Genomic DNA, 12,110 nt, shown 5'->3' on the forward strand with positions numbered 1-12,110 from the left:
GTCTTAGTCACAGTTGAGAGATGGATAAGCAGACCAGGCTGAAGCCAAATGTCCAAATTGTGCACGACATTCCAGAGGTAATAGTGTATATTGGGGGAAAGGGACAAAGGATTTAAGCTAATTCAATCAAAGTGAAAATCAGCACTTCTATTTGATGTTGGAGAGGAAATGTGCGCTCTTTTTTAACTTGGATGAGAAACATGCAGTTCCTGAAGCTCAAGCAGACATTTTGTTACCAGAGGAAAGTTGAAGATACCACTAATTCCAGTCAGACAAGTGGAGAGGGAAAAAAAACAAGAAAACATTAGTGACAGCACTGATCTACTGGTATAAAACAAACCTCAAGTCTGCCCTACCTCTGAACTTTCAACATTTTCATGAAATATTATTTTCTTTTTTAATGTAGGTGGTGTGTTTGTTTTATAATGTTGAAACATAACACAGACTGTGTGATTAGGGAATAAATGAATTTTTCTATAGGCAAATTATTTCTTCTGTTAGTGAAACTAATGGAAATTGGTAAGGATGAATCTCTGTATGAACACTAACAGAAACTTTGTAAGAAATTTGAGTCATGAGTAAAGTTTAATAACTATAGAATTAATTTTCCCCTGTATGAGGACAAGGTAAAAACAAAATCTACATAAACAAAAAAATGCATCCTTCACTTCCACTATCAGCAACAATTTTCTTAGACATAATAAAATATTATTTAAAATTTTAACACTACAATAAAAGTGAAACTGTCATTAAATCATCATGTTTGAGTTTACCTGAAAGTTCTTTACAAAGATTTTTCACAAGGTGTAGAATAATTTATATTTTCAGATAAAATCTCCCTCACTCCTTTAATTTCATGTATTTTTCGAAGAGTTATTGTTGGGCTACACACTGCAGGCCTGCAAGCCTTGTACTTACCCAGCCTGGAGACCAAAGAGAGAGCCCAGAGTCAGCAAAAGAGACATCAGTGATTTAATGGATAGGGGGAATCTTACACATCTGAAGCAAGGTCCTGGAGTGACACCCAACTCATGTGTGGCAGATGGAGGCAGTCATTGCTGGGTGGGGAGTGTTTATCAGTTACAGGGGGAATTGAAATCAGGTTGGCTCATTGGTTACCAGGGGAATTAACAGAGGGCCATGCCCTCACTGCCCCTTTGATAAGATATCCTGGTGGAGATGTTCTGATCTAAAGATTAGAACAATCACTAGCAGGTGTATGGGCCAAGTATGTAGAAAGGTCAGTCATGTGAGTAGGTTATAGGTGAAGCAGGCACTGGTTGAGTAGGGGATGTAGAGAGAGCAAGAGAACAGCCACTTTGGTGGCCCAATCATACACTTATTTTAATTACAACACATTTTATAAAAGGTAATATTACAGGACTTAAAAATAGTTTAAAACTCAGACTATAGTACAGTTCAAACCCCAAAGTTAGAAATAAAAATAATTGTTCTGAAATATGAACATAATTGTTCTGAAATATTTCCTGTGTTGTTGACTGTGCCTTTACTAACATTGAGTGCAATATTAGCATTAAAAAAAAAAAAGACAATGCTGATCTAAAGAAATCAAAACTCTGAAACCAGTAAAGTTGCACCTTCTCAGGAAAAACAATACAGGAAAAATATATTTCCATACAAGTTCGAAAATGTTCTCCAAGTATAGTATTCTTAACCCTAAATAATTCAGAAAATTTTGGTAGGTAAAAAAGCTGTGTAAGAAAGTAAAATGTATTTTTATTTTACTTTCTTATTCATCTTTACTCATTATTCTCAGCTCTGTAGTCTAATGATCATTAGCTATTTAAACGTCCATTAGATCATTAGAAGCCTAGCATTTTGATGTAGTGGAGTCATAGCATATTCATTAGCTATAGACTGAGTTATAACTTTTAAAAATAGATGTTGTCTAATGCAGTAAGATTACCTACTCTTCGTTTTGTGTTGACATTTGTGGTGGTTCTAATAGTTATAGTGAGTAAAGACAATCTTTTTTTTTTTTTTTTCTCACAGTCGACCAAACTGCTATGCCTAGTGCTATTTTTCACACATTTGTTTTTTGCTTATTCATCTGCGGTTAGAGGATTATTTGGTACCACATAACAGAGTAAATTCAGGTAGTCCCAAGGGAACAAAAAAAAGTGTGTGGTCTCATTTGAACTGGGGCCTAACCAACTGATTTAAAGAGAATCCTCCAGCCTCAGTTAAACCCTTGAACAACTGCTGCTCTGGTCAACATCTTGACTATAAAGTAATTTCGTGAGATTTATCAAGCCAGAACTGCTCAACTAAGATGCTTCCAAACACACAGCTCACAAAAAGCTCTGAGAAAACGAATATTTATTGTCTTAAGCAATTATGCTTTGGGTAATTCATTATACAGCAATATATAATTAATACATTGTGCTCATCCTAGAAACACTCTTCTAAATGAAGATTCAAGATGTTTAATTTAGTTTGGTCTCTTCACTTAATGTAGAGGAAACTGAGATGCAAACTAAGTTAGTGACATAGAGTTCTCTAGAATCTCAGTTAATTGAATATTTTCCAAGTGGAAAAAAAAATCAATGTAATATTGTATAAACCATGGATAATCATTAGCAAGAATCACATTAACACATTTTGCACATGTAGGCTCTTTTGGTCTCAATATACCTAATTATGTGTTTAACAGTTTTCCCTGGAGTTTCTTAACCCACCAACATGGCACTTAGAAATACAAACCATTAGTAAAAGAATATAAAGATGCACATTAATTTCTTTTCTTGGTTAAAATAAAACTTTTCAGAAACAATAGTCTGTCAACTGAAAAAAAAAATGCACAATGTGAGTTAAGTTTTATTTGGGGGCAAAATGCGGACTATAGCCCAGGAGACAGCATTTCGGATAGCTCTGAGAAACTGCTCCAAAGAGGTGGGGGGAAGGTCAGTATATATGTGATTTTCGTGAAGGGGGAGTACATACAATCAAGCACATATCTTTTACAGAAGGTTGCTACTTAATCTTGTAAATACTGCTAGTCACGAGGAGCAGATGTCACCATGAAGGATTTCAGTACTTTTTTAGATGTGAGAAGATGCAAGAATTGGGTTAATAAAATCTCTTGAAAATATCTGACTATCTGAAGAGCTGCTATGCCAGTTTTCCCCAGAGCACAGGATGCCTCCTTCCTGATCTCCACCCTGAACTCCTTTCAGGGGTGTTAAAAATCAGCAGCTGCATCAGCTCATGATTTAATCCTTGTAGAGGTAGATGACAAGTGCCAATTTGTATTTGGCAGTCTCTGTCCCTTTTGAACATTGACAGAAATATAAATGTGACTTAGAATAGAATACCAAGTCAAGAACTCACAGTTAAACTGATTCATAGTAATGAGAGGAAGTCTAAATTAGGTTCCTGGACCCATTTCCAACGTTCCAGTGTGTGTGTGTGTGTGTGTGTGTGTGTGTGTGTGTGAACAAGGTCTCCTCACACCAACAACAAGCGATGCTCAAAAAAATCAGCTGAGTGTCCTACAATTCAACTCAATTTTGGGACTATCTACCTTCAGATTGCTTCATATCCCAGAGGTTAAGTGTTCAGTCCAGATGAGACTGCCCCTCCTCCCAATTCAGATGTCACTCCAGCCCAGGTTGTTATCTGTGCTTCTGATGGGCTACAGATTGGAGCTTCCCATGACTCCTTCCTTGGACTTCAGACACCAGTCAAAAGTACAGGTTTTTACTGACAGTTCTGACCAAATGGCCAAATCTGACCAAATCAGAGGTTCCAAGACTCCCTCTTCAGGTTCTATTAGTTTACTAGAGCAGCTCTCAGAACACAGAGAGACATTTTACTTATTAAATTATCTGTTTATTATAAAAATAAATAACTAAGGAACAGCCAGATGTAAAAGATTCATATGGAAAGGGGCTTGGTTTCTCCATGTGCACCACTCTCTCAGCACCATCATGTGTTCATCAACAAAGAAGACCTCGAAACCCCATCTTCTGAGGGGTTTATGGAGGTGTTATTACATAGTCATGACTGTTTAAATCATTGGCAACTGGCAATTGATTCAACCTCCAAATTCTCTCCCCTTTCTGGAGGTAAAGGAATGAGACTGAAAGTTCAACCCTCTAATCACATGATTTGCTATCCCTGGAAATGCATCCCTATTGTTAGGCGTGGTCCAAACTTTACCTCATTAACATATCAAAAGACACCTTTGTTGTTCTAATCACTTAGGAGATTACAAGGGTTTGGGGAGCTGTGATCCAGGAACGATGGACAAAGACAAAATATAAATGAGAAATATATTTTGGTCATCTGAATGAACAAATTTCTTATGCAAAAAATAATATACAGAAACCTCAAAAACGAGCAGGAGGTCAGAAGGAGAAACACTCATGCCTTATAATGATAGCAGAGCCCAACAGGAAAAGAAAGACTTCCTCTTCTTTCTTTGCAAGAGTTTGGCAGATGAAAAGCCAGTATACTTGGAACTCTAAATTCCTCCAATGGACTGTTTGTTTACCATAACCCTCCCAGCTCCCTTTCCCTTCTAAAAAAGAGTTTTCCTCTCCTTCTTTTGCAGGACTTGCAAATGGCTTGTTGCAGACCCCAAATTACAATTATTTGCTGATCCTGAGTAAACTTATTTTTGCTAGAGAAAAAACTAACAGTTTATTTGTTTTAGGTTAACACTTATAAATCATAATTTCACAAAGATATTCAGGGATTAAAGTCAGCTTTCCAATTTGGAGTCAGAACTGAGTGGGAATCAAGCAGGGAGATAGGGTGAAAATCATTTCGGTGAGATTTTCTAGGAGTTAATAAAATAAAAAATGGCATGTCTCTTAATCATATGTTTCTATATCATAAGGAGTATTATATAGCCTTGAAGTTAAAAACTGCTTTGTACCATAAGCAGCTCTTTTTGGTCATTATTTAATTTTTGTCTTATATATTGGCAAAAGTATTAATACAGTTCCCTAGATTATTTTTATGTGCTATCATGGTATCTATAATAAGCTGGAATCTACTATATTAGAGCAGCCTTGTACTCATACACACAGAAATATAGCCCCTTACTCTGACCCTGGTTTACAGGTTCATAAGAACCTAAACTGCATCATTTCCACAAGATTTTGCTATAATATCACTTTGCAGTCATTGGTGGAATGAAAATAATTTTCTGTAAACTAGCTAAACTAACAGATGGTTTATCACTTATGGACACATGTTCCTAGGCATTAGCTATTCCATAGTTTGTTTTTACACAGACACTTTGCAATAAAGATAATGCATTAATTAGCCTTATGAATAGATAACAGATTTTCATCATTAGAGAACATTCCTTAAAGAAAGTTCTGTTTTGTTTGTTTGATTTTGAGAAGTGGGAAAGGGATGCAGATTACTAGATGTGGAAACTCAACTTCCCATATAAGTGGAACAATTGCTCTGTGTTGAAAAATATCAGTGTGAAAGATGAGATCAAAATACTGTTGGTTTCATAAAAATAAATGAGCAAACTACTGTAAAATAAGGACTGTATGAGAAATTAATTTGAAATTTTAATAACAGAGATATCCATTATTCAAACTGCTATCATTAGGCAAGTATAAAATTTATTTGATGTAAAAATAATTTCTGAAATATAGTTAAAAATTTCCCCTTTCAAATGAAAAAATAAAAATCTTTCCCCAGAGCTTTGGCATAGAGCAGTCTTACATTATTGTATTATCTGTGCTTTCCAAGTCTTGTATATCCATTGATAGAATGGAAGTGACAATACATATATTTCTTTCTTAGTAAAACAATATTCAATAATAATTTTATTCTTAAAACTTCTATTGATAATAATGGAAATTCTGATCCAAAACAACAGTATTCCAACATCTGAGGTAATCTGGACATATCTTTGTTCCTAGCTGAAGACTCCTAAACAAAATACATATGTAATCAATACATGATCTGATACTATTCACCAAATTATTAAGCAGAATTCAAATGAATCAAAACCATTAAACCAGAAAAAAAATCAGGTGTCAAGTAATGAATTTGAAATACGGCATGAGTTCATGAGTGTGAAGAGGGCAAACGTTGGTGAGAAAATTAAGCCAGGAGTCTATACATGGACTCCCAGAAAACCTCCTCAGGAAAAAATAAAAAACTTAAAAATGCCATCATTTAAAGCCTCTGAAAATTGTTCTAAGACCATACAACTAATGAAGAAACATTCATTCAAGAAAATCTACTAAATCTCAGTAACAGCAGTGAGTCTGTGGCATTCGATCCATGACTCATCCACATTTCATGAACCACAGGTATGTGTCATGGAAGCTCTAGCCTGGGTGCTCTATTCCAGGAAAAGTACAGCCAAAAAGACAAATATTTTCTTCCCCCTCCCCAAATCCCAGTCTGAGTTTATGGTTTCACTCTGGGAGGATTCAAGTGTCATTTACACCATCATATTTAATTAGTAAAAAATATATAAATAACCTGATTATAACAAGAGTTGTAAGTCAAGTTTCTATAAAAAACAAGCATTCAGGAATAATAAGAAAAAAAAATCTTAACAATTAGACAACTGGTAGACTGGGTTGCCAAATACCACAGTTATAAAAGTGTGTTAATTAAAATTATTTGGGATTTGCAGAAAAATAAACAATGACTTCCATGCAGCCAGAAAAAGGGTTAAATATAAATTCAAATACATAGAGATATGTACTAGATGATATAGATGGTGCTTCAAATGAGAGGTTTACTTTTTAATCACTTTCTAAGAACAAAGTTTTATAAGACAATAGAAAACAGAAAAGGCAGATCATACCAAAGATAGACAAGTGGATTATAAATTTATGAAACCACATGTATCATAATAAGAAAAATTAAAATAACAAAAAATTATTTATATCCTGTAAACAATTGTCAAAATAGTTGATAGTACACATATAGTTGAAGGAATGATATATTGGTAGAATTACAAATTGATGAAATCTTTCTGAAGGGCAATAAGGTAATGTAGGTTGTATAGCAAATTGAAAAGTACATCTATTATTTGGCTTGAGTATTCTACATCTATAGTTTTATCTTATATTGTATTCAAATACATGAGAGAGAATCTAATGTAGAAGTTATATATTTTTTTTTTGCATCTAGGTTACCTTCTAATTCCAGTTCTGCCATTTACCATATGCATGAACTTCAGAAAATATTAAAGTATTCTCTTCTTTATTTTCCACATATATGAAATGGAAATAATAAATCCTTCATAGGATTGAAGGATGATCTAATTATATAATATGTCTCAGAAGAGTACCTGGTATAGAGTAAGCACTACATAAGAGCTTATTATCATTAAAAGTATGAAAATAAATGTGTACAACGAGAATAATCATAGCGTTTTTTATAGAAAAAAAGGAGAAAAACAGAAAAAATGAAAGTCTTTATGATTATGAATAGAGGAGTGTTATGCATTTTATTATAAAATATAAAACAGATATATCATGTAAATACACATCTGCCGATATAAAACTCTTACCAACATACATGCTTAAAATAAAACATAAAATTATAGAATAGAGCATAGGTATACTTCAATTTGGGGAAATTTTAAAAAAATCTATCCGTATGTCACTTATATTTAAGGTGAATAGCAAATTTCTTGAGGAGCCACAAGAAAATGTTATCAGTAGTTTTGGAGAGAAGACCTGGGTATCTGGGGTGTGAATGAGTCTGTTTTCACAATATACTCTTTTGCCTTATTTGAACTTATATTATTTCTATAGACTTTTTTAATAAGCAAAATAATTAACTTAATAAAATAACTCATCAAAATACCTTCATTTATGGTCCAAAGTTGTATGGATTAAAGTATTAATTGGGAAGCAATGAAGTCAACATTATTCATGGCAGTATTATGATAAATCAATACAGTGAACACAGTTAATTGTTAGGTGTTTGTCAGGTTTGAGTTTCTTAAAGTTTATAAAGCTATTTTGTACATCTAATCTTTCATAACAAGGGAAATTGGAGAAAGGTTTTTAAAACACAATAACTTCATGGGGTAGATATATAGATATGGATTATATAGACTATATAGATGTTTGGGACAAGCAAGAATGGTGCAAAGGCCAAAACGCTTTAATAAGAGAACATGCTTTATCAACTCAATTACTGAACTGTAATATAAAAGAAAAACCTACTCGTTACTATTATTACAGTAAAAAGTCCTTATCAACCGAAATATAAATGACAATTTAAGAGAAATTATTAATCAAGATATTAGTTATCTTTATTATTTTAAGGGATGGTCTAAAACTTTTCAAACATTTTTATTTCAACTTTGCATAGAAATAGACTCTGATTAGGTACTGTGTTGAACCTGAATGCATTGCTTCCTCTTGGAAATATCTCCACTTGGGCATAAAGGATCTGGAAAATTTCAAGACTTTCTGAATAAACACTTAGGTTCACAATAGTGTATTTATGATTGGGTATGCCAAATGAGCATAAATTCAAATTTTATTTACACATTTGACAATCAATTTTCTTTCTTTTACACTGAGTTTATGTTGTACCCCATTTGTAAGCAAAGTGATTAGTTTTTATCAAAACAAGAACATGTTCCTCAGGGTGAGTTGGATTCTTTTTAATACCTGATAAACATGGTTATAAAATCATCTGAAAACTTACTGTATATATTTTGAACATTATGAAGAGAAACGTAAACCTGATAAAATTTCTTCTTTTTTTTTTTTTTTTTTTTTTTTTTTTGCGGTACGCGGGCCTCTCACTTTTGTGGCCTCTCCCATTGCAGAGCACATGCTCCGGACGCGCAGGCTCAGCGGCCATGGCTCACGGGCCTAGCCGCTCCGCGGCATGTGGGATCTTCCCGGACCGGGGCACGAACCCGTGTCCGCTGCATCAGAGGCGGACTCTCAACCACTGCGCCACCAGGGAAGCCCCCATGAGTATTTTTATACATTTACAACTGGTTGGTAAAGGCAAATTGAGGAGCATTATCTTTTCTACTACTTGGATATAAATACCAGATAATTTGACACTTTTTTAAAAAAAATATATATCCTGGAGATTAGTTTAGAAAGTTATCTGAAACATAAGTAACATATGAGTTAGCACATTTTTTGTTAATAAATGCAAAGCTAAAAATTCCATTCTCAAATTAACCAACATAAAATAGTATTTCCTCTATTACTGACAAGCCACAACAGTCAGATGAAATTATTTTCAAGAATGCTGCTTTGGAAAAAACGCCAGCAGTGAATCCACGGCGGAGCGGACAATTTGAACGCCACCTAGCCGCGGCACGCTGCCAGGGCGCTGCTGACCCTCCCCTGGACGGCAGCCTCTGCCTCCGGACCTGGAAGGCTGAGAAGGAACCGCGGGTCCGCAAGCCTGAGCTCCAGCCATGGGCCCGCGCCGCCGGATCCGCAAGCCCGAAGCCCCAAGGAGGTCGTCCCCGGCCGGGCCCATCCTTAGGCACTTCCTCCCGTCAACTTGCTCGCCGGAGACATAGGGTTCTGAAGGAGATCCGAACTCTTCAGAAGAGCACATACCTGATGTTAAGGAAGAACTCCTTCTGCCGCCTGGCAGCAGAAGTGTTTCTAGTTAATCTCTTTTAGGATGTCTATCTCCTCTCCTTACATACAGGCCGTGTCACTCGCTTCCCGAAGGATGTGCAGCTGGCCAGGAGGATCCGAGGCATTCAGGAAGGGCTCGGCTGAGCTCCTGCCGCCCTTGACTCTGGATACCAGGGATGCTGCCCGTAACCAGGACCAGATCCACGGAGTACAAGGTGCTGCCTGGACTTGCTATCTCTGAGCAGAGTGTGCATGTTGCTTTTGTAATTAGTTTTTTTTAAGTAGAAGACTGCATGGCTTTTCCTCTGTAACAGAGGTAATATATGACAGAATCAACACACTGCAAAAGTCCTGAGATTAATTTTCAGATGAAGAGACTCCGAGTTTGACTTCACTTTGCAAATTATTCATAAGACTGATGATTTGGAAGACATCAGATTTTCTAGGTTATGAGAGAAAAGATCTTTCTGTACCATTTAATTTTTTTATTATTTTAGATTTTTCTGTACCATTTAAATTTTTTTACCATAGGTATATTTACTTTTATTTAAAACATAAGGGAAAAAATAAGAGAAGACCACTTCAGCCAGTTGCATGGAAGAGGCTGGCATGTCCAGCATGCAAATCTCTGTCCTTCAGATTGACTTCATCATTAGGGCAGCAGCAAGTTCCTGTGTGGATTGTGCCTGTCAACAGATTATATAGCTTTTTAAAAACTCAGCTGGGATGAAAATAGGAAATCGTTAAGCTTTGATGGTCTGGCTCCTTCTGATAAATTCCTATCAAACTCATTCAGAAATTCTAACTTATAGAATTTATTTTATTCTTATTTGCAAATCATAGAAGATGTATCATAATTTATACTGCAGAATTTTTCATTCCAGGACTTTTAAGAGCCTTTTCAATGTTTTTACAGGTAATTTTTATAACTTCCTTGTGGAGACATAATAAAAATAATTATTTAATGAGAAAAAGTTAAAGCAGAGTTACTACTATACAGAGATTATACTGTGTTCTTTGTGTATCAGCATTAAGTTCTTCATCTGGACACTTTGCCAACAGCCACAGTTTAAACAAGAGAATTCAGGAATGTGTTTTTGTCTCCGATGGAATAGAGTATGAGCAGATAAAAATCTTTCCCATTGCTTGTAACTGAAAGCAGTTTAACACATTTCCAGAGAAATGGGAAATGCCGAAGACTTTTAGATATTGTGTGTGGTGAAAATGGTTAGTGAGGGCAGACACTAATAATGATGTGTCAGCCAACTGAATTGAGAGACAAACTAAAGGGAAAAGGACCAAGTTCTGTTGTTTGATAGATTTTAACCCTTTGGAAAAACCTTTTCCTGTTCGACATCAACTTATTTTTATGTAGACATTGGAATAAAGCTTATCTATCTATGAAAAAAAATGCTGCTTTGGAAATTACATGTTTTATTACTTTAATTTCATTATTTTTCGTTAAAAACTTTATCTTGAGATAAATATAAATTCACATGCAGTTGTAAGAAACTGTGGACAGATTATGTGTACCTTTCACCAGCTTCTCAAATGCTATCACTTTGTAAAACTATGATGCAATATCACGGCTAGGATACTGACATTGATACAGTCAAGATATAGAACATTCTCATCACCAGAAGGACCCCTTATGTCACCCTTTTATACCTACACCCACTATCCTTTCACTCCCATCCCCTCCTTAGTTCCTGGCAACCCGCAAGCATGTTCCCCATTTCTATAACATTGTCATTTCAAGAATGTTATGTAAATGGAATCATACAATATGTAAATTTTTATGACTGACTTTTCTCATTCATAATAATTTTCTAGAGAATCACCGAGGTTGTTGTTGTGTGTTTCAATATTTTTTTAATTGACTGAGTATTTTTCTGTGGTATGGATGTAGCACAGATTTTTTAACAACTCACGTGCTGAAAAACATCTGGATTGTTCCCAGTTTGGGGCTATTATGAATAAACTACCCCAAACATTTGTATACAGGTTTTAGTATGAACATAAATCTTTATTTCTTTGGGATAAATGCCCAGGAATTAAATTGCTGGATTGTATGGTAGATGCACATTTAGTTAGTTAGTTTTTTTGTTTGTTTTTAAAGAAACTGATATTTTAAAGAAACTGATACTTTGAACTGTGTGAAACTATGAGTCTCTTCCTGTCCAATTTGCCCTTCCTCTTCTCCTTTCACACGTCAGACCTGCATCATGGTGTGAAGGATATCTTGCCATTCTCTATCTCCTCCACTTTATTCTTCTAAAAGTTTACCCATAAGTCTCTTGCACAACTAATTTTGTTTTGATGTCTACTTCTCAAAGGACACAGTGTAACTCAAATTACCTTTAGAATAATTATTTTAATGTAAAAACTAGATCAGTGGAGTAGAACATATTAAACAGTAAAAATGGAAGTATTGAGGATTTGGAACAACATTATGAATGTTGTAAAGTGTCTTAACTTTGATGCAAATTGCTTTAGAGAGTCCAGAAAACACTGGCATAGTAT

At 35.0% G+C, this 12,110-nt stretch overlaps 1 pseudogene across 1 annotated transcript; it reads left to right on the forward strand.

Annotated features, from left to right (window-relative positions):
• The first annotated feature begins 9,415 nt into the window (after positions 1-9,415).
• On the forward strand, positions 9,416-9,731 carry LOC309837950 (histone H3-like centromeric protein A; annotated as a pseudogene). Its single transcript has one exon. The product of its transcript is annotated as a histone H3-like centromeric protein A (transcript).
• The last annotated feature ends 2,379 nt before the right edge of the window (positions 9,732-12,110 follow it).

The sequence above is a fragment of the Grampus griseus genome (genome assembly GCF_964374135.1).
Source record: "Grampus griseus genome assembly, chromosome: 20".
In the NCBI taxonomy this organism is placed as follows: Eukaryota; Metazoa; Chordata; class Mammalia; order Artiodactyla; family Delphinidae; genus Grampus; species Grampus griseus.